The following is a 26941-nucleotide window of genomic DNA, read 5'->3' on the forward strand; positions in this document are numbered from 1 at the left end:
CAAGTGAATGTTGCTCCAAGTAAAGCAAAATTAAAATTTTACAGTAACTGGGCTAATTTTACTGCTCACCTTTCTGTTGTCCATTTTTAGAACGCCCCTTTGCAATGCAAGCATAAGGAACACCAGGAAGAAAGGAAATGATAGGGTTCCCTCGGCACCCAGGGTTTCTCAAATGACATTTCTTTTCTGTGTCGGAAACAAATTGTGGTTTGACTTTGCGGTTCTCGGTGCCCCTGTTCACTCAGCCTTGGGCCTGTCACACTGGCTGTGCACACACCTGGAACCTCACCAACTCCCATGCACGTGCAACACGAGAACCTTGGGTCTAATACAAAGACTCTGTGTTTCCAGCCTAAGAACGAACCCCCGCCCTGAACGTTGGTTTAGAGGGCCCAGTGCAGAGGATTTGAGGCAACCGCTCCCCAGAAATAACCCTGAGCAGCTTTACCAGACCTGGAAGCACCTCCTAACACCTTGGGCTCCTGTCCCCACCATTCACCTCCCACCGCAGCTTGACTGGACAGACTTGCCTACCTTAAGACCCAGTCTGGGATATTTGTTGAAAATGAGATCCCGAGTCCCGGCCCCCGCCCCCGACAGGAACAGCAGGAGGAGGCTCAGAGCAGGCAAAGGCTCAGCGGTAGAGACAGGGCAGCCCATCAGCAGGACAGTAAGGGAACTGCCTGCCTAAGGAGGAGGTCCAAGTGACCTAGCTGTGGGTCACAAAGAAAACAACAAACCAGACAAGCCCGAAACAGAGTCAGAGTCCGAAAGGGGCTTTTCTTTCTTTCTTTTTTTTTTTTTAATTTTAAAGACTTTATTTGTTTGACCGACAGAGATCACAAGTAGGCAGAGAGGCAGGCAGAGAGAGAGGAGGAAGCAGGCTCCCTGCAGAGCAGAGAGCCCGATGTGGGGCTCGATCTCAAGACCCTGGGATCATGACCTGAGCCGAAGGCAGAAGCTTTAACCCACTGAGCCACCCAGGCGCCCGAGGGATTTTCCTTTCTTTTAAAACAGAACTCCAGCGAAGTTTCTTCTGGGTAAGCCTGCTGCCCCACGATCTCATTGCCAGATTGCCTTTCCCCCTGGTTGATTTGTCACGAAGGCAAAGCTGCTCTGGCTTAAATGGACAAGCAGATGCAGGCAAAGTATTACCGTCTTCAGTGGAGCAGACTCAGTACAGTGGGTCGTTTGGTTTCTTTGTCTAAAGGTAGAGGCTGATGGACTGAATGTTTCACTTTGAAACCAATTAGAGAGACCTCATGTAGACACAGCTTAAGACTGTTCTTTGCTGGGGCACCTGGGTGGCTCAGTGGGTTAAAGCCTCTGCCTGCGGCTCGGGTCATGATCCCAAGGTCGTGAGATTGAGCCCCGTATCGGACTCTCTGCTCAGCGGGGAGCCTGCTTCTCCCTTTCTCTCTGCCTGCCTCTCTGCCTACTTGTGATCTCTCTCTGTCAAATAGATAATAAAACCTTAAAAAAAGTTTAAAAAAAAAAGAAAAGACTGTTCTTTGCTAATGTCCTTCTCAATTGGTAATGTCCCTAGAGGACTGACTGAAACCTATTTCCAAGAAATCAATACTGAAAAAATGAGAGAACAGGGATGGAGTAGAATGCATACCCTCCCCCCACAGCTTTGCACAACTTCGGATGGAGTACAGACAGATGAGACACCTGCCCAACACCTTCTCCAGGACCGGTGTTACCGAGCTTCCCCGGATAATGACTCCTTCTGAACTCGTGCCGCAGAAACTATTGTCAGAACACTTGATACTGGGGCACCTGGGTGGCTCAGTCATTAAGCGTCTGCCTTCAACTCAGGTCTTGATCCCAGAGTCCTGGGATTGAGCCTTACATCAGGCTCCCTGCTCAGCAGGAAGCCTGCTTCTCCCTCTTCCTCTCCCCTTGCTTGCATTCCCTCTCTCTGTCAAATAAATAAATACAATCTTTTAAAAATTTTTTAAAAAAGAACACTTGATACTAATTTGGCAATAGAGACTGTTTTTTTGTTCCTTAAATTGAAAAAGAGCTCTGCTGTCTGCCCAAGTGTGTGTTAAGAGTTAAGGAACGGGTGGGTAAGGAGCCGCAATTTTGTACGTAGGGGAAGAAAACCAAACCCCAGGAAGACCATTTTTGTAAGCAAAACTCTTACAGTAGACTGAAGGTAAAATTCATCCATGAAACCCTATTTATGTTATGACTAGCACAGATTTACCTTTTGCATGGAATGGTAATTCCCCCTGACTCCCTGTGCTTTCTCTTGGAGAAGAGAAAATCTGTCGTTAGCTGCCAGAATTACAGCCATAATTTTGCTTGTTCACACAACCAGGTTTGACCTTCATTCACCTAGTTACGGACTTAGAGCTGAAATTTATTGGAAGGAAGAAACTCACAATAAAAAGAGCAGCTTGTTTTTATAGCTTGATTTTATCATATTCCCCAAAGAATGAAAGTTATTATCTCAGTAAATATCTGTACTTTGGTTTCAGTATTAAACATTAAATAAATATTATAAGTTTACAAATACTGGCTTTGGCAGAGACCTTCACAGCCTCGTACTGAGCAAATATTCAAATATGCTAATTTTGCTATGAATTTGTTCTTTGGGAGAATAATGTTACATAACTGCATTCACTCTGTTTCTGGGCTTATAGTAGCAGCTTAAATCCTTAAAATAATTCAGGTTTCAGATACCGTGCCAACAGCTGTTGGATTACTTCACCCCAAATCTTAACCCAGTTTCCTATTCCTGCATTGCTTTCGAAGTTATAAAGAGGGCCCATTCCTCCAACAAATAAGTACTGAGCACTTACTAGGTGGCAGGTGCTATTTTAAACATTATATCATACACAGGGATGACAAAAACAGATTCAAGTCTGTTATATTCTAGTGAGGAGAGGCGAAATAAAGAAGTAAATGAAGTTGTTAATTTCAGATAGTCATGAGCTTTTGAAGACAATAACACAGGGTGATTCCAGCTTTGATTCTCAAATGTGTTTATGTGATGACATGCATAAAACTGGATACCATCCTAGGAAAAGAACAGCCCAGGTAAAGGAAATAGCCCATTCCAAAGCCCTGAGGCAGAAAAGCCATTGGCAAGTTTGGGAAACAAAGACTACATGAGCTGGGGAATGGTAAGCCAGAGAAGGAATGAAAGGTGAAGAGGGGAGAAGTAGCCAGGGGCCAGCTCACCCAGGCACCTGTAAATCACTGCGAGGACTTTAGATTGGGGGGTTGCAATGAGGAGCCCCTGGAGGGTTTTCAGCAAAAGAGTGGCAGGATCTGACTCACACTTTCAAAGGTCATTCTTGCTGCTGTGTGGAGAGTAGGCTGTAGGACAAAAAGGGAACCTGGGAGACCAGCCATCACAAAAGAATACTTCAGTGGGAGTATGAGAATTTCAAGGTCTCCCCTGCAGAACTTGCCCAAGACTGCTAGGTTATGTTTTACAATCTATAGAATGGAGATACAACAATAAACTTAACATCTCTGCAAGAGGTATTGTTAGAACCAAGTAAGGTGCTCTAAGTGAGAGGACTTTGAAAACTACAAAGCATTTCATGCATCTAAGGATTAAACAACCCATTTCCAGTCTCTGTAAACTCTGAAACACCACACTGGATGCCACTTTTTACAGTAAGAAGTATTGCGCTTGTAAGGGCCTGCCCCTCCCAGAGGAACTTGCTTGTGGACTCTGGATGTAGGGGCCGGGCAGGCTGGGTGGAAACGTCCAATCGGTGGGGCGCGCGTATATCCACTAGCGTGAATTGAGATCCGACTGGCCACCTGTGTAGGGGCGGGGCTCAACCAACCCCATAAAGGTTGGTGTGCGAGGCTGTGGGGGAGCAGGAGAGCTGTGGCAGGAGCAGAAGAAGAGTCGGAGGAGCGGAAGAGCTGTAACAGCTTTGTAAGAGCTATAACCATTGCCAGCGGTCCCTCTGCCGGCGTCTCCAGCCGCCTGCAGCCTCCAGCCGCCTGTGGTCCCGCATCCGGCGGCCCCAAGACGCCTGCAGCCCTGGACGCCAGCGGTCCCGAGACACCAGCGGTCCAGCAGTCAGCGGTCCCAACGCCTGCAGCCCCTGGACGCCAGCGGTCCCCAGACGCCAGCAAACCTGAGATGCCAACGGCCCCTAGCCGCCAGCAGCCTCGCCGCAAAATGCCTCGCCACCCCGAGCCACGAGCAGCCTTGTCTGCAACGGTGGCCTCCTCTGGGTGGCAGCCTTGTCAGAGTGGCGTCATGGGGAGCAGAGTCTGTCATCCGGGTTGTCCTCCTTGTCATTGTCGCTGTCATCGTTGCCTCTTCATCGTCAGGAGCGGCCTCGTCCGGGAAGCGGTCTTGTCCAGAATGGCCTCTTCTTGGGAGCGGCCTTGTCTGGGGAGCAACCTCATTGAGCAGCGGCCTCGTCCTGGGAGTGACCTTGTCCGGAGTGGCCTCTTCTTGGAAGCGGCTCCGATCATGGAGTGGCCTCATCTGTGGAGCGGCCTCATCTAGAGCAGCCTCCTCTGGAGCAGCCTTCTTGGGAGTGACCTTGTCGGGATCATCGTCATCGCCTTTTCATAAGAGATAGCCCTGACCAGTCAGTTTGATTCTTGATGCTTGGCACGAAATAAAGTTTTGCTTGACCTTCGCTTTGTATCAGTCTCGTTCCTTTAATCACGGACCCTAACACGCTAGAAAAACATAATCTTGGAATGGGGTCTCCACTTGCATTGCTTGAAAAATATGTCTTTATCAGGAAGGTTAGTGCGTTTGGCTCGCCACACAGAAACACCATCTCCACCATAAGATATGGGAAAAACACACACACACCCCATACATTCACCCACTATTTGAGCAGAAAAAAAATTCACAATGACTTGTCTCAATTCTGTCCTCAAGCCAAGCTCAAGGCTGACTCATCCACAAATTTATGTATGCCACCAACACTTCCTTTGGCGCCGGTTTCCTGCACCAAGTTTGTCTTCTCTCTTTTAACTTGCATATAACCCTGTGGTGTGTGACACGATGGCCATTTTCCCCATTTTATAGATGACAACACACTAAGGCTTGAAAGAGACAGATGACTTGCCAAAAGTATCCTTCTAGATAGTATACCACTAGTTCATGGTGACGTGAGATTCAGTCTCAGGAACCCAACACCCAGCACCTATGCTGAATCCTCTCAGTGGCCTAGACCAGTACACCTGCTGCATCTAACTGTTGCTGGTCCAGGGAAGGAGCTGTGGAGGCCAAGAAAAACAAGGCTGTACCCACCTCAAGTCTAGCCCTAACATAAGTACAGTCATCTTGACAAAGCAAAAGCTGGCACCTTGCACCCCCTGTCCACCTGCTCCTCTCTGCTCGGTAGTATATGTGAACAAATAGTTAACTTGTAAAAAATCACAATCCTGCAAGACAGGAGTCTCCCTCGGTTTACAAATGTCCCAGTGCTAAATCTCACTAACAAGGATGCTTGATAGGAGAAATGTGACATTCCACCAGGAAACTCCCAACTGTCTTCACGCTAGTGCCTCATTAGAGGGAAAAATGGCCTTGGCTTGACAGTAACCAGGCCTTCAATATCCTGACAGTTTTCCTTACCCTGATAGTCCTTCTGAATATCCCCTTTGTTCTCACCCACCGCCGAGCCCACCCCTACTCTGCCTTTAAAAACTCTGACTGTAATCTGGTTCAGGGTTCAAGTCCCAACTCCGCTGCGTCAGGTATACTTGGGCCCAAGCTTAAGCTTGTCAAATAAACCCTCGTGTGACTGCATCGGTGCTTGGCTCCTGGGTGGTCTCTCGGACGCGAGAACTCGGGCACAACAGAGCCAGTGGAAAGAAACTAAAAAATCAATTGCAAAACAAAGGAAGACTGCAGACCAGAGGAAAGCTAAGAGAAAGGAGATAGTCTCTGAAAACCTTTAGCGTCTGTTTCTCTTGCAACGTGCAGAGGTAACTTTAAGAATCTGAAAATGAGTCCAACCTACTCGGCTATGAAGGAAATGTAATTTCCTTCATATTTCCTGCTCTCTCCTTTCCGAGTGAGTGGACACTGGGAATAAATTGCAAACGGATGCTTCCGGTTAAAACTGTGGGTGGATATTAACACAGTCTCGGAGGACAGTCCCCTGTCAACACAACCCGCAACTCCCAGCCTGGCCACTGCTCCCATAGCATCTGCCTCCTCGTCTTCAAACACAGGGGTGAGAAGCCTCCAGGCACAGAGTCACATTGGGAAGAACAGTTCAACTTCCACACTCCTGCTGGCCCTGCAGTCCCCTGCGCACCCCTCCCCAGGGCCTAATGGGACCGAAGGAGATGACTGGAAATTCGTCATAACGAAACTTCAGTGACACGTTAATGCTTAAAACATAAGGCCTCGGCAGAGCTCCTTTCTTAATGTGTTCTGCTGTCTCAGGAATCGGAATCTCAAGGCAATGTCCAGCTCAGCCAGTGAAAGGGAGAAAGACTGCTTGGCATGGCTGAACGCTGAGAAAAGCCTGGAAAGGGTGTGTTGATCAGCTGCTCTCCCCAATATAGTGGTTCCTTCCTCCTCCGTGGGGGATGTGCTCCAAGACCCCCGGTGAATAAGGGAGGGACTGCCATACCCCATAAACCCACCTGCTGGAGATGCCCATTGGGGACGCAGGGCCAGGACCACACAACTCCTAACACCTACCTCCATCTGCCTGCAGAGTTCTCTCCCTGGTCCTGTGGGGAAACCCAGACATGCAGCTCTCTTCCCTCCCATTCTCTGACCTTGCCTCACTTTCTGGCATTCTCTTTCTCCACCTCCTTCTCCTCTGCCCTCCTCCCCACAAAAGCCAGAAATACCAATGTGTTTCAAGACCCTTGGTCTGTCTTTCTCCAAGTCCAAGACAACTAATTTAATTACTCCAAAGAACAGGAAAAACAGCAACCATCCTTCCTTGGTTTCCCCATCCCCAGATCAAAGACAGATTCCTCCCTCCCAAGCATCCTTGCAGACATTGGGGTCATCACTCTGGACCTGCCAGCAGGGTTATTTTGGTCTTTTAGGAGGATAGGTTAAAGGTCTCTTCCAAAATTCACTGCATTAAGTTCTTGTTTCTGACCCACCCTTTCATACTAGCACTTAAAAAGGCAATAAGGGGGGAGGCGCAAGATGGCAGAGGAGTAGAAGACCTAAATATTGTAAGGGCCTCCTTAGCCAGAGCGACTCCATCTCAGTTAAATAGCCATTTTGTTGTTTTGCAGTAAACTTAAACTGACCCTGCCTCCCCCCAGAGGAACTTACTTTGAAGCAAGCCTGGGAAACCAGTAAAATATGGTTGACCAGTCCCTGAAAACAGAGAGCAAATACAAGGACGGGTCGGGTCCTTGTATTTGCCCAGAACGCAAGGAGGAGTCAGGCCAGGTGGAAACATCCAATCAGTAAACCACACATACTATCTCCCTAACCACCAAAGAATGTAAACTCTGCCTTTTGGGCGCCAATTCTGACCAGAGTGATAGGCTAGTTCAAACAGCTACTATAGGGTAAATTGTAATTCAATTGGCCACCTGCCTGTGCCCTAATATGACTTTGCAACTTTCTCTCATTGGCCAGGCTCAACCACATGGCCTTTGCTCTATAAAAGCTAGTCTATGAGGCTGGGGATCATCACTCTCTCTGTAAGAGATAGCCCCGGCCGGTTGGTTTGATTCTCGGTGCTGGTGCAAAATAAAGCTTTGCTTGACCTTCGCTTTGCATCAGTCTTGCTCCTTTGATCACGGACACCATCAATATCATCAGATTCAGGGAGACTCACCTTCCTTCTCTGGGAGGAGCAGCCCAGAAGCCCATGGCAGGAATCTGCTGGGTTTGGAGACTCCAGACGGGGCATGTGCCAGAGATAGAAATAGGCTGGGTGAGCTCAGAGTGTGGCCAGAGACCAGGAAGAGGGGAGAGATTGATGGCTTTTCTCTGAGTGTGCACTGAGGAGTGTGGCCCTGAGCTCTCGGCTCCTCCGGGTTGGAGACTGGGCGGCCGCCATCTTCATTCCCGTCCTCCCAAGCCATACGGAAAGCGCTCAGGGAACAAAAGCTCCGAGTGCGAACCTGAGCAGATTGCTTAGCCCGGGCCCTGGCAAGGGCAGTGCGGTTCCGCGTTGAGCAAAGACATTTGAGAATCACGGCAACAGACCCCTCCTGCAGAAGATCAGCAAGAACATCCAGCCAAGACCAAGTTTACTGATCAATGACAACCAGAAAACTTCAGAGCTACGGGAATACAACACATAATATTCATGGCTGTTTTCCCATGATTCTTCAGGCTTTCAAAGTTAAATTTTTTTAATTTTATTTTTTTCTTATTCTATTTTTTAAAGTTTTCCTCTTTCCTATTTTAGTGTTTTAGAACTATTTTATCTTATCAATGTCTTTTTAAAAATATTTTTAAATTTTCATTGTTATAGTCCTATCCTATTCATTCATTGTATTTAACTTTATTTTTTGTATACCTATAGGTTTTTCGGTCCTTAAAATTTTGGGATACAGTTTCTTCTAATACATCAAAATATATCCTAAATCTAGCACATGGTGTTGTTCTAGTCTCCAGCATAATCACATTCTTTATTTTTTTTTCTTTATTCTTTTTTCTACCAACTTCTTATCATTTCCTTTTTTAGAATCTTTTTAAATTTTCATCTTTCCAGTCATATTCCATCCCTTCATCATGTTTACCCCAATTTTTGTATATATGTAAGTTTTTCTTTCTTTAAAATTTTGGGGGGCAGTTTCTTTTAACAGACAAAAATACACCCAAAATCAAGTATGTGCCTCTGTTTTATTCACCAGACTTTTTTTCTTCCCTTTTTTTTTCTCCTTTCTTTTCCCCCTGGTTTTGTTCTCTTCTGAATTGGTTAGTGTATACTTCTCCGGGGTCATTGCTACCCTTTTAGTATTTTGTTCTCTCATTCATCTATTCTTATCTGGATAAAATGACAGAAAAACTCACCCCCCCCCAAAAAAAGCAAAAAGCAGTACCAACATCTAGGCACCTAAACAATGTGGACATTAGTAAGATGTCAAAAAAAAAGTTCAGAATCATGATTATCAAGGTGCTAGCTGGACTCAAAAAAAGCATGGAAGATACTAGAGAATCCCTTTTTGGAGAAATAACATCCCTTTCTGGAGAAATAACATCCCTTTATGCAGATATAAAAGAACTAAAATCTAAACAAATTGAAATTTTAAAAAGCTATTAATGAGCTGCAATTTTTAAAAAATGGAGGCTCTTACTGCTAGGATAAATGAAGCAGAGGAGAATTAGAGATATAGAAGACCAAATGATGGAGAATAAAGAAGCTGAAAAAAAGAGAGAGAAGCTGAAAAAAAGAGAGATAAACAACTACTGGACAATGAGGGGAGAATTTGAGAGATAAGTGATGCCATAAGACGAAACAATATTAGAGTAATTGGGATCCCAGAAGAAGAAGAAAGAGAGGGGGGGGGCAAAAGGTATATTGCATCAAATTACAACAGAGAATTCCCCTAATTTGGCAAAGGGAACAAGCATCAAAATCCAGGAGGCACAGAGAAGACCCCTCAAAAGTATATAAAAATAGGTCAACACCCCATCATCTGATAGTATAACTTACAGGTCTCAGTGACAAAAAGAAAATCCTGAAAGCAGCTCAGAACAAGAGGTCTGTAGCCTACAACAGTAGAAATATTAGATTGGCAGCAGACCAATCCCCAGAGACCTGGCAGGCCAGAAAGGACAGGCAGGATATATTCAGAGCACTAAAATAGAAAAATATGCAGCCAAGAATACTATATCCAACTAGGTTGTCATTGAAAATAGAAGGAGAGATTAAAAGCTTCCAGGACAAACAAACAGGAAAAGAATTTGCAAACACCAAACCAGCCCTATAGGAAATACTAAAAGCGGTCCTCTAAGCAAAGAGAGAGCCTAAAAGCAATAGACCAGAAAGGAACAGTGACAATATACATTAACAGTCACCTTACAAGCAATACAATGGCACTAAGTTCATATCTTTTAATAGTTACCCTGAATGTAAATGGGCTAAATGCCCCAATCAAAAGGCACAGGGTATCAGAATGGATTAAAAAAAAAAAAGATCCATTGATATGCTGTCTGCAAGATACTCATTTTACACCTCCAGATTTAAAGTGAGAGGGTGGAAACAATTTACCATGCTTATGGATATCAAAAGAAAGTTGGACTGGCAATCCTTATATCAGATCAATTAGATTTTAAGCGAAAGACTATAATAAGAAATGATAAAGGACACTATATCATATTTAAAGTGTCTCTCTAACAAGAAGATCTAACAATTTTAAATATCTATGCCCCTAACATGGGAGCAGTCAGTTGTATAAACCAATTCATAACAAAATCAAAGAAACACATCCACAATAATACAATAATAGTAGGGGACTTTAACACCACCCTCACCAAAATGGACAGATCATCTAAGTATATCAACGAGGAAATAAAGGCTTTAAATGACATACTGGACCAGATGGACATCACAGATATATTCAGAATATTCCATCCCAAAGCAACAGAATACACATTCTTCTCTAGTGCGCATGGAACATTCTCCAGAATAGATCACCTCATGTGTCACAAATCACTTCTCAAATGGTACCAAAAGATTGGGATCATTCCTTGCATATTTTCAGAGTAGAGTACTTTGAAACAAGAATTCAACCACAAGAGGAAAGTTGGAAAGAACTCAAATACACGGAGACTAAAGAACATCCTACTAAAGAATGAATGGGTCAGCCGGCAAATTAAAGAATTTTTTTAAAAAATCATGGAAACAAATGAAAACAAAAACACAACTTCAAAATCTTTGGGACACAGCAAAGGTCCTGAGAGGAAAGTATATAGCAATAATAAAGATCAGAGCAAAAACCAATGAAATAGAAACCAAAAGATCACTAGAACAGATTAATGAAACTAGGAGCTGGTTCTTTGAAAGAATTAGTAAGATTGATAAACCCCTGGCCAGACTTATCAAAAAGAAAAGAGAAAGGACCCAAATTAATAAAATCATGAATAAAAGAGATCACCACCACCATCAAAGAAATACAAACAATTATAAGAACATATTATGAGCAACTATACACCAGTAAATTTGACAGTTTGTAAGAAATGGATGCATTCCTAGAGACATATAAACTACCATAACTGAAGAGAAGAAACAGAAAATCTGAACAGGCTCATAACCAGTTAGGAGACTAAAATGGTCACCAAAAATCTCCCAATAAACAAGAGCCCAGGGCTTTCCAGATGGCTTCCCAGGGGAATTCTACCATTCTACTATTCTCCTGAAACTGTTCTAAAAAATAGAAATAGAAGGAAAACTTCCAAACTCATTTGTCTTTACCAGGCAAAGATCCCATCAAAGAGGAGAATTACCCAATATCCCTGATGAACACAGATACAAAAATTCTCACCAAAATATTAGCCAATAGGATCAAACAGTATATTAAAAGGATTATTCACCATGACCAAGTGGGAGTTATTCCTGGGCTGCAAGGTTGGTTCAACATCCACATATCAATTGATGTGATACAATACATTAATAAAAGAAAGAACAAGAACTATATCATGCTCTCAATAGATGCTGAAAGGGTATTTGACAAAGTAGAGCATCCTTTCTTGATCAAAACTCCTCACAGTGGGGGCACCTGGGTGGCTCAGTGGGTTAAGCCTCTGCCTTCAGCTCAGGTCATGATCCCAGGGTCCTGGGATCGAGCCCCGCATCGGGCTGTCTGTTCAGCGGGGAGCCTGCTTCCCCCTCTCTCTCTGCCTGCCTCTCTGCCTACTTGTGAGCTCTCTCTCTCTCTATCAAATAAATAAATAAAATGTTTAAAAAAACAAAAACCAAAAAAACTCCTCACAGTGTAGGGATAGAGAGTACATACCTCAATATCATCAAAGCCATGTATGAAAAACCCACAGCAAATATCATTCTCAATGGGGAAGAAACTGAGAGCTTTCTGCTAAGGTCGTGAACACAGCAGGGATGTCCACTCTCACCACTGCTGTTCAACATAGTACTAGAAGTCCTAGGCTCAGCAATAAGACAACAAAAAGAAATAAAAGGCATCTGAATCAGCAAAGAAGAAGTCAAACTCTGACTCTTTGCAGATTATGATACTTTACGTAGAAAACCCAAAAGACTCCACTCCTAAATTGCTAGAACTCATACAAGAATTCAGTAACATGTTAGGATATAAAGTCAATGCACAGAAATCAGTCGCATTTCTATACACCAGCAACAAGACAGAAGAAAGGGAAATGATGGAGTCAGTCCCATTTACAGTTACCCCAATGCCATAAGATACCTAGGAATAAACCTAACCAATGAGGCAAAGAATCTGTACTCAGAAAACTATACAGTACTCATGAAAGAAATTGAGGAAGACACAAAGAAATGGAAAGATAGTCCATGCTTATGAATTGGAAGAACAAATATTGTGAAAATGTCTAAGCTATCTAGAGCAATCTACACATTTAAGGCAATCCCTATCAAAATACCATCATGTTTTTCAAAGAAAGGGAACAAATAATCCTAAAATTTATGTGGAACCAGAAAAGACCCCAAATAGCCAGAGGAATGTTGAAAAAGAAAACCAAAGTTGGCAGCATCACAATTCTAGACTTCAAGCTCTATTACAAAACTCTAGTCATCAAGAAAATATGGTAGTGGCACAAAAACAGATACATAGATCAATGGAACAGAATAGAGAGGCCAGAAATAGACCCTCAACTCTATGGTGAACTCATCTTCAACAAGGCAGGAAAGAATGTCCAATGGAAAAAAGACAGTTTCTTCAACTAGTGGTGTTGGGCAACTTGTACAGCCACATGCAGAAGAACGAAACTGGACAATTTCCTTATATCACACACACAAAAAGACTCAAAATGGATGAAAGACCTCAATATGAGACAGGAATCCATCAAAATCTTTGAGAAGAACACAGGCAGCAACCTCTTCGACTTCAGCTGCAACAACTTCTTCCTAGAAACTGCCAAAGTCAAGGGAAACCAGGGCAAAAATGAACTATTGGGACTTCATCAAGATTAAAAGCTTTTGAACAGCAAAAGAAATAGTTAACAAAACCAAAAGAAAATCAACAGAAGGGAGAAGATATTTGCAAATGACATATCAGATAAAGGGCTAGTATCCAAAATCTGTAAAGAACTTCTTAAACGCAATACCCAAAGAACAAATAATCCAATCAAGAAATGGGAAAAAGATGTGAACAGACATTTCTGCAAAGAAGATATCCAGATTGCCCAGAGACACATAAAAAAGTTTTCAGCATCACTGGGCATCAGGGATATACAAATCAAAACCACAGTGAGATATTATCAACTTACACCAGTCAGAATGGCTAAAATTAACCAGTCAGGAAACAACAGATGCTGGAGACATGTGGAGAAAGGGGAATCCTCCTACACTGTTGGTGCGAATGCAAGCTGGTGCAGCCATTCTGGAAAACAGTAAGGAGGTTCCACAAAAAGTCGAAAATTGAGCTACCCTATGGCTCAGCAATCACACTACTGGGTATTTACACTAAAGATGTAACTGTAGTGATCCGAAGGGGCAAATGCACCCCAATGTTTATAGCAGCAATGTCCACAATAGTCTAACTATGGAAAGAAACTAGATGTCCATCAACAGATAAATGGCTAAAGAAAATGTGGTGTATATATATACATGGAATACTATGCAGCCTTCAAAAAGGAAATCTTGCCATTTGCAATGACATGGGTGGAACTAGAGGGTATTATGCTAAGTGAAGTTTAAGTCAATCAGAGAAAGACAATTATCATATGATCTCTCTGATATGAAGAATTTGAGAGGCAGGGCGGGGGATTGTGGGGGGAAGGGAGGGAAAAATGAAATAAGATGGAACCGGGGAGGGAGACAAACTATAAGAGACCCTTAATCTCAGGAAACAAACTGAGGGTTCCTGGAGGTTGGTGGGGGAGGGATAGGGTGGATGGGTCATGGGCATTGGGGAGGGCATGTGCTTGGTGAGTGCTGTGAATTGAGTAAGACATGATTCACAGACCTGTACCCCTGAATCAAATAATACATTATATGTTAACTTTTTAAAAAGGCAATAAAAAGTAAAAATAACTCCAAAACCGGAGAGATTGATAGCTCGGCTATTTTATGGCAAACACATTGGTCCGGACTAGATTTCTGTGTCTCCTGTCTGGGGTATTTAGAAAGGCACATCTTTCAGTGAGATAATTACGTGAGGACAGTTGGTCTTGAGTATTTATGCCACTTGTGTGACACACGTGTCTGGATAACAGACGTGATGCCCAGTATCCCTCCCACCACATTCTTCTATTCCAGCATAAATAAGGTCATGTCCAACATACCCACAGATCTCTTATATTTAATGTGATTTTTAAGTTGCTTTCAGTCACTTTCATTGGCACATAAGGGCCATTTTGGCTGTAGAAGCTTTCCCCTTTCCTCTCAATTCAAAGACAACATTTCTCAAGAGGAAGTTTATACCCCTATTCCTTCAGAACCCCCTACTATCTACACTTTCCATGCTGAGCCTTCCTTTCATCAACCAGTGGTTCCAAGAAGCCTCTCCTGGGTACTCATGTGTGGTAGACACTTAACTGTCCCTGCGTCATGAAGCTGAATCAAGTTCCTTGCTGACAACAAAAGCACCCAAGAGTCACAGATTTGTCAGAAACAATAGAAACATCATCTCACCAGTCATGTGCACAAGCCACTGCTAGATCCTGTAGCTATCACCATCCCTCACAGGCAGAAGGAAGTAGAAGTTAAATGTAATAAACCAGATGCTTAGTGTTGTTCAGAATCATGAGGACATCTTTAGTAGTCAACGAATTGTCATTTAGAAGACCATAGAAACCTGATGGCTTAAAAAATTATTATCTGCACCCAGGGAGGTAGGTGGGGGAGAAATGATCTAGAAACCATCAGGAATCCTTTGCAGTAAAGGGAACAACACATAAATTCATAGCAGCCCCTTTAGTCTGTTGGGGTTTGGGGGATACTAACTGGCAGATTGCTGTTTATAGTAGCTGTTTACCTCAAACGTCTCAGGTGGAAATGGTTGGCCATTGAAGTGGCCAGTGCAGAGAAGCCTGTTTGTGGGGGAAGTTACTGACTTCCGTGTCCACCTGTCCATTTGGAGGTGACGGTAGGAAGCTAAGCCAGGAAGCTGGACAGACAGACCGCAGCTTGAGAAAGATTAGGGCTGGCTATAGATTGGGGCATTATCTGTGTGCAACTTGGACAGACTGCTGCTTGTCACCCCTAGTTGGCCCCCCAAATATCTTCGAAGGCTGCCCATGATAGTTAGGAAAGGTGCATTGAGTTTCCATCTCATGTGGGAAAGCCACAGATCCTACTTCTTCTGTAGATTCCCAAGGCAGGGGAGATGCACACGTCATCTTGACCACAACTTTTCCAGAGCACCCCTAACACAATGTGCCACACTTCCGTGTGTGGCAGTAGGGAGGAAAATACAGCGGAGCCCAGGACTAGCTTCACCTTGAAAGCTGGATGTCCCTCCCTCCCCCATCACAGAGCATTTCTCCCCCAGGGCTTGCCCGCAAGGGCTTGGCTGGTTCCTGGCTGGCTGCACCTGCACCTGCCCTCCTACCCCCCAACCCTGGGGGACCCTGCCCGCTGGCCCCACCCCCACCCCTACCCCACCCCTCTGGCCACACCATCACCCCCACCCCCTCCTCATCCCACAGGGGTCTTCCAGTCCCGCTGGCTCTTCACTCCTCCAATCCGGATCGCCATCGAATCGCAAAACTCCTCTCCCTTAACTGTGCAGGTGCTCTCAGTGCCATCTCGTTCTTAGAGCCGCCCAACAGGCTGTGTCAAGGCGGCTTCGCTCTTCCCCCCACACGAGGCCCCTCGGGCTCCACCCAGGTGTGTTCTTTTTTTTTTTTTTTTTAAGATTTTATTTATTTATTTGACAGAGAGAAATCACAAGTAGGCAGAGAGGCAGGCAGAGAGAGAGAGAGGGAAGCAGGCTCCCTGCTGAGCAGAGAGCCCGATGCGGGACTCGATCCCAGGACTCCGAGATCATGACCTGAGCCGAAGGCAGCGGCTTAACCCACTGAGCCACCCAGGCGCCCAGGTGTGTTCTTAACCGCTGGGAAAACCCACCCCGGAGACCAACATCGGCAGCTCCCTCTGTAGATGGCAGAAGCAGCAGCGGACTGCAGATAACTCTGGAAAGACACGTTGTCTTTGTACGAGCAGAGAAGGCAGAGAAGCCTGGAACTGTTTAGGGATTATACTATTGCCAGCATTTCTAAAGCCCACTACACTGAGTGGGCTGAGCTAAAAACTGTGATTAGTGTCTTATATGCTTTGCACTGATTGAACATTGCAACAATCCCACCTTAGAGAGGAGGAGACTCTGGGCATCTCACTCAAGGGGACGCAGCCATCGATGAGCCTCAGAGCAAGATTTGTCCTTCTCCTGCCGCTCTACCCTCACGCTGTACTCAGTGGTGAGCTGGTAACTGTTAACAACCAGCCCATGGAAGAAAAATCCCTGCTTTGTTCAGTTTTCCAATTTCTGTAGTGAAATGACCCCCACTAAGCCTATTTCAGGCTACCAACATGGCATCACAGAGCATGGAGTGGGGAAGAAATGGAAGAAGTAAGCACCGTGACATCCTAATTCCACCAATGGACCAAGAATCCGAGAACATATAGAACTGCAAAATGTAGTAAAATAATTAGAAAGTAGTACATTTTACATATTTATTACTGTTTCTTAATGTCACTTCATTGTAAGCTTAAGTACTTTTTTAAAAAAAGATTTATTTATTTGAGAGTGAGAGAGAAGGAGTGAGCATGAGCTGAGGAGAGGGGAAAAGGGAGGAGGAGACTCCCCACTGAGTAGGGAGTCATCCTGGGGCTCCATCCCAGAACCCTGAGATCATGACCTGAGCCAAAGGCAGTTGCTTAACCAACTGAGCCACCCAAGAGCCCCTAAGCTTAAGTATCTTTAAGTTTCAATAATGGCCGTGGTGAAAGATCAGCTTACAAAATTCCTGACAAGTTACCAGCCGGGTCTAGCAAGTCAACATGAGCGGCTTCTAGAACACACAACTCCTTCGTCAGTGCACCCTAAATATAATCCAGACTTGGAGGAATTAGAGAAGGAAATAACATCAAGATGGAAGGAAAATCAGAAATATGTTCTATAATGAAAGTAGAAAACTTCAGGAAGATAGACTGGGATCGGGGAGGGCAAACATTTGCTTGAAATAATACGACAATGCTTGGAGTTAGGACACATTTCCCATGAATTTCAGAATTTGGTTCGGTAGACAAAATGATTGGAGAAACATGTGGTTGCTTGTTTATTGATCACAGCAAAGTTACAAACAGATCAGAAGCCTGTTGACTTCTCATAAAGGAAAGAAAACAGAAAAGATAATAAATGTCATCACTGAGGATTTAGGAAATGTTTGGCTTGGTTTGGGGAAATAAGAGGATATCGAATCAACTCCAGATCTCTATTAATTCATTATACATGTTGAAATATTTTCATATGGGAGCATCATACAAGGACTTTATAGCAACAAAAGGCAAATCATTTTCCAAAGCTTTTCACATGCGGTCCTTTGGGTGGTGGCAGTGGGAATGGTGCCATATCTATGCAACTCAAGCGGTCCTAGCTCGGGAAACAGACCTCAGGTTCACCAGGACCAACCTCCGATTTTTCACTCACTGGCTTTTTAACTTTGGGACAGGTGACTTTATCCTGCCTCAGTTTACATGCCCCCAAAATACTGATAATCCTATCTGCTCTATTTGGCTACTCCTTTGTATGCAGTGATTACAATGGTAATAGAAGCCAAAGTTCCTGGAACCCAGTTCCCCTTGGGAAAATGGATTGGGCGCACAACTTTCTGCCAGGCTCCGGGACTATGATAATGGGCAAGACAAACAAGATCTGGCCCTTGAGGTTCCATGAGGAACATTTAGTCCACTGGTAAAGCAAACGGTGCCTGGAGAAGGAAAATCTGTAAGCAGTATTATGCATTCCTGTTGTAATTTCTTGTTTGAGAACATCCATTGGCAAAGTTGAGAATTTTAAAAAGAATCCATAAACCCCCAGAACTTGCAGAATGTTCTACATAGCCTCCTGAAATCCTTTCAATGTTATACCACCAGGCTGGATGCGCTGTGTTGGTGTAATTAAAAGAAAGGGGCAAGGTTTCACTGAGCCAATGATTTTTCTACTAAGAAGGCCCACTTTCAGTACCAGCTCCAAAACCAAGGTAAGTTCTACCTATTTCTTGACAATGGTTTTCTTTGTCATTTTGAGAAAGTCTTTTCATTACAAATAGAAAGTATTTAGGAGATAAGTATGTGGTGAAAACAAGTCAAGATAAAAAGTCTTTTCCATCCTCTCTAGCAAAGCCAATGTTGGTGATAAGGTTAGTTTTAAGCTGGAATCGAGGTATTTAACCTTGAATGGCTGGTTTTTCATTTGCATTACAATAAGTTCTGGCTGCTGTGCAGTCTGTCCAAATATCTAAAAACCTATTATTACTTGGCTTAATGGCCTGTGTAACCTAATTTAAAATGGAAGGGTGAACTTCAGGTTCTCTCTTGTCAGTTTGCTGTGAAGGCGGTATTAGCATATTACTGTGTTCTCGTGGTTATTTATTCTGGATGGTTCCTTTTGGCGGGAAGAACCTGCCCCAACATGGTGTTTGGCTCAAACATAGATGGTTGCACCTGCCCAGATGGCTCGGGGTGGGGGTATGGAGGCAGTTAAGGTAATATAGGCCTTTAAAAGGCATAGACATTTACATTTTATTTTATTTTATTTTATTTTATTTGAGAGTAAGAGAGGAGGGCCAGAGGGAGAGGGAGAGAGAGACTCGTAAGCAGGCCCCATGCTCAATGTGGAGCCCAACGTGGGGCTCCATGCGGGGCTCCATCTCATGACCCTGACATCACATGAAGAGTCAGACACCTAACCACTGAGCCATCCAGGTGCCCCAGAAATCTACATTTTAATCTAAGTTCTACATCTCACTGGTGACAACATGCCCTTGAGCATATAACGTGACCTATCTGAATTTTAGTTGGCTCCTCTGTTCAGCGGGAATAGTGACTCAGTAAATAGCTCCTGGGAGAGCTGCCTTCCCAGAACACACAGCGCTGTGAGCCCCTGACAGCCATGTCTGTACCAAGTCAGCTTTCCACCTGTGCCTCAACTGACTCATCCCAAGGTGACTCCTGGCTCAACAGAAAACAACTCCATTCTCTTTTCCAGACGTTTTTGTTTACATAGGGACGCAGACACCTGGAGTGTCTGGTGCTAAGAAAAACAACAGCAATAATAATAATACAAACAATAAAGCAAACACAGATAGGGTTGACTGGGTGCCTGACACCATTCTAAGCCCTATTACTGTTTACATCTTCAGAATCGATCTATGTACATGTACTATTACCATTGTCAACTCCATTTACCAGATAAGGAAACAGACCTAGCAGTGGTCTGTGAGTAGAAGACACAAGCAGTGCTGCCTCTCAGACCCTTGGGGATGGCCAGCTCTGACCTCTTCCATGTCTTCATGGCCCAGTAATTTGGAATCCATGGGGAATGTCCATGCACCTTCCTCTTTTGGCTACAGTTGCCCAGTAAGTGGTTGTTTGCAAACAAATTAAAAAAAAACAACACCCTAAAATCTTGATGAATACAATATTTACCATCAGGATTATTAGAAATAGCATAATTAGAGCAACTAACAAAGAGCCTAGCAGAGCTATGAGGGATTCTAGAAGAATTTATCACTGAAGCATCTCAACTCTCCAAGGCCCTCTGGTCCTTAGGAGATAGCTGCAATACTACTACTAGTGATGGTTGTTGTAAGATTGCTCTCCGGTTGGCACCACGGTGTGGGCTTTGCTTGCATTATTGCCATTTGAATTTGGGGGGTTGCCTGTGAGGCAAGTACTTTCTCTGTTTCTCTTAAGTTTGTGAAAGAATGCAGTTCTGGTCCTTTTCATCCCCACTCCCTCCTCCCCTTCCTCCACTGGGTGGAAAGAAGGTTTGACTTAGAATAAATAGCCATAGAGTCTGTGCTTGTTGATGTCTCTGAGGATCTGACCAACATCAGTGAGAAAAATGTTGGCTTCTTTTACAGAGAGTATAATTTATAGAATGTGGAAGCCCTAAGGCTGCTCATGTCTAGAGTAACCTGAGGCCAGAAACACTGCTCTCAGAGACTGGAGGCACCCACCAGAGGGAGCTGGGACCCTGCAGTGGGCAGAGCGGAGTGAATGGGAGAGGAGATGACCGGCAGAGCCGGGGAGAGAAGAGGCTCCCCAACACTGCCCACAGCCAGCCCTGAGACTTGACGGGGAAAGAAGGGCCATCAGCTGGGTGCCTGAGTACTCACCATCTGTCAAACCAAGATGGCGTCCTAGATGGTTTCAGAAGGCAGGACCCAAGATGCTCTGGGGGCTGAGAATTTCCATATAAATGAGAGTCCTTCAGCTGAGACAGGTTATGTCATTTGCTTGAAGTCACAGAGCCAGAGTGGTAGAGGCAGACGTAGAAACAGCTGGCAGATTCCGGAATCCATGCCCTTAACCCTCACTCCCTACATGGCTATTATTCTAGGTTTTACACTTTGGAGCTTTTCTTAGCTTATGCTCACATAAATCTCCCAACCTCTTCCAAATCTTCCTCGGCTTTCAAAGCCAGGCTCGGATACAACCTGTTTCCATGTCAAGCATTTCCCAGTCACTCGGGCCTCAGCATCCCCATCTTCCTGACCACACCCCATGGTGCTTTACCTCTAACCATACAATGTGGATCTGCTTGACATGGAGCTGGGTAGGCTTGTCCAGTCTCCTCTTCTAATTGAGGTTCTCAAGTGCAGAGGTATTTCATGTGTTTTGGGCTTTCCCCCCACCCAACCCCAACGCCCAAGGACATTGCCTTGCAGTTGGCATGCAAGAAATACACATTATAGATGAGTCCTGGGGATCTAGTGTACAGCATGGTTACTGTAGGTGACAATACCATATTATGCACTTAAAAATTGCTAAATATAAATGTTAAGTGTGCTCACCACAAAAACCAGGCAGTGACAACTGTGTGGGTGATGGACGTGTTAATTAACTTGACTGTGGTAGTCATTTTACAATGTAGTTGCAGATCAGATCATCATGCTGGACACCTGAAATCCACACAGTGTTTATTTGTCAATTATACTTCAACAAAAGCTGGGGAAAGAAGAAATACACATTGAAGGAGGCAGGCATTCAGAGGTTGCAAACAATACGCACACCACAGCCTCAGAGAAAATGTCGGAAGGGAGTCTCGGCTCCAGTTCCCTCCTTCAGGCTGGAAGGGCAGTAGGAGTTCCCTGAATCAAGCCATTGCAGGAAGCTTCTTCCAAAACCAGGGATATGGCATCTTATGAATAAGTCATCTGCTGACTTGCTACATAAGAATAGTTCATTTGTTATCTCATTTAAATGCACCAAATAGAAACCTCGGTGTTTGGGTGGCTCAGTCGGTGAAGTGATGCTTTCGGCTCAGGTTGTGACCTCGGGGTCCTGGGATGGAGCCCCACATCGGGCTCCCTGCTTGGTGGGGAATCTATTTCTCCCTTGGCCTCTGTCCCTCCACACCTCTTGTGCGCTCTCTCTCTCTCTCTCTCAAGTGAATAAATAAATAATAATTCCGGTCCAAACCCAAAGACCCGTGAAGCAGGAGAGCTGATGGTCTAAATTCTACTCTACATCTGAGTCCAAAAGCAAGAGAAGATCAACATCCCAGCTTAAAGACAACGAGGCAAAGAGAATTCTCTCTGCTTTTTATTCTGTTCAGAACTTCAGGGGACACGGCCACATTGGGGAGGACAATCTGATTTACTCAGTCTATCTATCCATAATCGACGCATAAGCGTCGATTCAAGAGAAGCCTGTGACTGACTGGGCAACTCTCCATCATCATGCCTTCCAACCGACGTGCCATGCATCGGTTCATTCCAGCATCTGTTTATGGAACGCTGACTCCTCGGGCTGTGTGACTTCTGACCAAAGTGGGTTTGTTTTGTTACAGGGCTCCTGGGGAAGAAACATCCCTTCCAGTTGCAAGATCAAAACTCTTCTGTTTGCAGGGTACAGTCCATCACAAGGCAGTGGTAGATTCTGCTCCTAGTATTTAACTTGGCTCCTTGCTGCTGGGCTGGGGAGGATAGAAGATTCTGGAATAGGGCGAGAACTTCTTGCATGTGACTAATACACCTAAGAGACATGTGTCTAGGTAATTGGCGACCTCAGTAAATCCTCCAGAGCTTGCAATCTGAGCCCTTCTGACAGCCCTTTGTTTTTGTTTTGTTTTGTTTTGTTCAAATTCAATTAGCCCACTTATAGTAAACTGTTAGCTTCAGATGCAGCATTCAATAAATTATCAGTTGCCTGTAACACCCAATGTAGGCCTTTGTGATGAAGCTAGTGTTCTTGCATTACGTTCCATGCTGTGGAAATGTTCTTCCTAACCACCCAGGCTTTCCCACAGAGGACACCAGCCCTTTAAGTCTAGAGAAGATGGTCAGAGGGAAGAACCTCCTTTGTGCTTTTTACCACTGATAGACCTTCATCCTGACCCCAGCACAGCATTTACTCAGTGGTTTGTGGTGCGCTATTTCTTTGCCTCCCCTGCTAGTCTGAGAGCTCCCGAGGACATGGGCTGTGCTTAGTCATTGTAATATCCCCCCCACATTTTTATGATGTCATTAATAATCAATTGTGACGGTGAATCCAGGCAATAACTGTAATAAAACTGGGGATAATAAAATTTGGGGCAGTCTATAAATAAAATAGTATACAGACTCAACTATTTTTTTCATTCTTTTCAATAATAAGTGGCTATTAAGCAGCCTCAGTGGTGATGTACTAGGCGCGGAAAGGAACATTGAAATAGCATCTGTAGAAACGGTACGTTTTATTGAAAATTGCTTTAGAAGTGGAAGGAAGTTGCTGGTGGTTGTGGGAATGGAAACTTTCCTTGGTGGGGGTGGGGGGTGTCATGATGATGGTGAGGTTTTGCTCTGTGGCTTCAGCCTCCCCAGTGAGAACTCCACACACGTTTGAACCGCAGTACTCAGCCGTGCATTTGGAAGGCCACCAATCATTTCATTCCCTCCTCCTCCTCCTTTCCCCCATCTCCCAACACACACACTAAGTGGAAGGGGTACCCCTTGCCTGCCCAACCTCCGATATCACCAGTCACTTCAGGATTACTGAGTTGCTGATCTGCATTGATGCAGAAGGGATCTGAGGGCAACCTCTCCCAGACAACCCTAATTCACCGTCATCATTCCAAAAGTCAAAGGGCTTGTTATTTTTAAAATTTAAGAAGCCCATGAGGCACCTGGGTGGTTCAGTCGTTAAAACGTCTGCCTCTGGCTCAGGTCATGATCCCACGGTGCTGAGGTTGAGCCCCAAGTTGGGCTTCCTGCTCAGCGAGAAGCCTGCTTCTTCCTCTCCCCGTCTCCCCTTGTTTGTGTTCCCTCTCTCGCTGTGTCTCTCTCTGTCAAATAAATAAATAAAATCTTTTTTAAAAAATTAAGAATCCTCTTATTTCTGATTCTTAACATTTCACAGAGAAATTGAAGACAGCCATTCAAAAAGAATGACCCAGCAACTTATTTCCTAGGGCATCCACTCGTTCAGACAGGAAGAGTCCATGCCTTTCATCTGTTAGATGCTTATCCAATCAAGCTCCACACTGAAGTCAGACTTCTCGGTCTTGCTGCTGGTTACCGCTCTTCATCATCCACACACATGAAGGGTAGAGGTCGTGGATACCTTTTCAAAACCCTGGCACCTGTTTCAAATGACACTGCCCAGCACTGTTTTACCTGAGTCTGACTAAGGGAGATTGACTCTTCTCTCCCTCATATCTCACTGATGCCAACAAATTGAAAAATAACCAAAAGTTGGGCTGGTGGAAGAAAATGAAGGAAGAAAGAGTTCAGATGAAACAAGCTGATTCCTTACTCCTGTAAAGAGTTACTCCCTTGGTGCATGTAAATATCAATGGCCTTTTGATTCATTTGAGGACTGCCTCTTACCCTGCATCTCCCATCCGAGAACTCACATTTCAATCGGTGATACCCACAGATCTGTGCAAGATTCCTGTTGTCACCCCTTCTCAGAGAAAGATGCCAAGATGGACAGACTTCAGCCTACGTCGAGAGATGGCAGCTCAGAAAATCATCTTCATTCGAAGGCACATTCTAGAGTCAGCCAAGGCTGTGCAGGTGTGGATTTCAACTCTGAAATGTTCTTATGCTTACAGGAGAACACGCAGGGAGCCAAGTAGAAGTCAGCCTCCTCTGTTTCTGTGAAATTAGAGCACAAACTCCCAGGCAGAGGCATCCAAAACGCTGGGAACTCCCAGCAGGAGTTCATTTGCAGAGAAAGATACACTTTCCTTGGCGGAGGAGTGAGGGCGGGTTCTCTTTGCAGAACTTGCAGTTTTAAAGGTGGTGCTGGATACACAGAGGACAATCACTCAGTAAGTGCTATCGACTGGCAAATAACGGAAAAAGCTGTCTGAATGCTCCTGGAATTGGTGATTTCTTAACCCCTGTCTTCAGACTGGCAATTGAATCGCCTCCCTTGGAGCCTCCGTTTGAAAAGAATGGATCATTGTGGATTCTTTTAGATTCCTAAGGATGAGAATGCGGATGTCAGGAGTCAAGCCTCCTAAAATGTAAAACCATTCTCCTTCAAACTAGCTCGGCAGTCACTGAGCACACAGAAAACTAAACCCCCTTCCCCTGGTTCCAGCTGACGTTCTGGCTGCCCTGGTAAGAAGGTTCCAGAAAGTACAGAAGGGGACCCACTTCCTCTCGCAACAACTCCCATTAACCTATCACCTCTAATTTTTAGATGTGCTGGGCAATGTGACTAGAAAAATAACCCTGTGGCTTCTTGCCCACTTTTGCCTGGTGGATCGCACTCTGCCTTCCCGATCTTTCTTGCAGAGCTCCCTGGTAATGGGTAAGAGGGGATTAAGAGTCATCAAAATGGCTCAGTGGGGAGTCGGCTTCTCCCTCTCCCTTTGCCCCTCCCCACGCTCACTCACACACTCTCTCTCTCCCTCTCTCAGATAAATAGATAAAAATCTAAAAAAAAAAAAGAATGGTTTGGAATTATTCATAACACTGAAGTTGCTTTCAAACACTACTGTTGGCTAATCGCCGGGGATTCCTGTGAATGCCACAGTGTGCTGAGCCTGGGTCGCCAGGAAGCTCAACTTTGCAGACTGGGGCTGTCTCCCTTTTTTCCAAGTCTGCAGTGCCCACTGGAAATGTCTGCAAATGCATCGTGTTGTTTTATTTATCTCAACATTGGTAAGTAAGAGGCTCCTCCTCAAAATTTATTTCTGTTGTCTGATTGTTGGGCAGGAAACCCAATCTGACCCTCAAAGATTGATTTTTTTTTAAAGATTTTATTTATTTATTTGAAAGGGAGATTGACAGCATGAGTGGAGTCAGGGACAGAGGGAGAAGCAGACTCCCTGCTGAGCAGGGAGCCTGATGCAGGACTCCATCCCAGGACCCTGGGATCACGACCTGAGCTGAAGGCAGACGCTTGACTGACTGAGCCACCCAGGCATTCCTCTTCTTTAATTTCTCTCAATGTTTTGCAGTTTACAGAACTTTGTTTAAGTTATTCCTGTTTTATTCTATTGGAAATATAATTGTTTTCATTTTATTTCATTTTCAGATTGTTCATTGCAAATATGTAAGAATACAAACGATATTTACATGTTGATCTTATATTCTGAAACATTGCTAAACTCATTTGTTAGTTCTAATAGTTTTTTAGTGGGTTCCTTCAAATTTTCTGCATCCAAGATCGGATTGTCTATGAAGAGAGATAGTTTTACTTCTTTTCCAATCTGAATGCCTTTTTTTCATTTTCTTGCCAAATTATTGTGTCCAGAACCTCCAGTACAATATTAAATAGAAATAGTGAGAACAGATATTCTTGACATTTTTTCCTAGGGGTAATTCATCCAGTCTTTCATCAGTAAATATGATATACGTTTTTTATAGATGTCCTTTATTAGGTTGAGGAAGTTCCTTTTATTCCTTGTTTGTTCAGAAAGAGTAATGCTTTCTCTATCGAGATGATCATTTGCATTTTATTTTTTATTTTGGTATAGTATATTACATTGGTATAGTATATTATATTAATTTGGTATAGTATATTATATTAATTGGTATTGGTATAGTATATTATATTAATTAATTTCAAATTTTAAACCAACCTTGTATTCCCAAGACAAATATCACTTCTTCATGTTATACCATCCTTGTATATCATCCTTATTGCTGGATTTGGTTCACTAGTATTTTGTTGAAAATTCTTGCATCTATATTCATAAGAGATCTTGGTTCATAGTTTTCTTTGGATGTCTGTGGTTTGGCATCAGAATGATACTGGCCTCACCACATGAGCTGGGAAATGTACCCTCCCTCCACCCCTCCATTCTATTTAATGGAAGAATTTGTAGGGAATTGTTTTTTGTTGTTTTGTTTTGTTTTTTTGTCTTTTTTTTTAAATTCTTCTGGAAAGGTTGGGTAATGTTCAGTTCATTTTTTTGCTCACAAATATTTGTTCAGGGATACAGGCTTAAGGCCCTGTCTTGGGCACTAGGGATATAAGGATAAATGAATTCTTGCCAGTTTTTTGTTTAGCTAACTAAAATGTGACTATTTGGTATATTTGTGTCCTTTTCATATTAACAAGACTTTTTAAAAAATGTTTTTTAAAGATTTTATTTATTTATTTGAGAGAGAGAGAGCCTAAACAGGGGAACTGCAAAGGGAAAGGGAGAAGCAGGGAGCCCAACACAGGGC

The sequence above is a fragment of the Neovison vison genome, chromosome 10 (assembly GCF_020171115.1).
Source record: "Neovison vison isolate M4711 chromosome 10, ASM_NN_V1, whole genome shotgun sequence".
NCBI lineage: Eukaryota > Metazoa > Chordata > Mammalia > Carnivora > Mustelidae > Neogale > Neogale vison.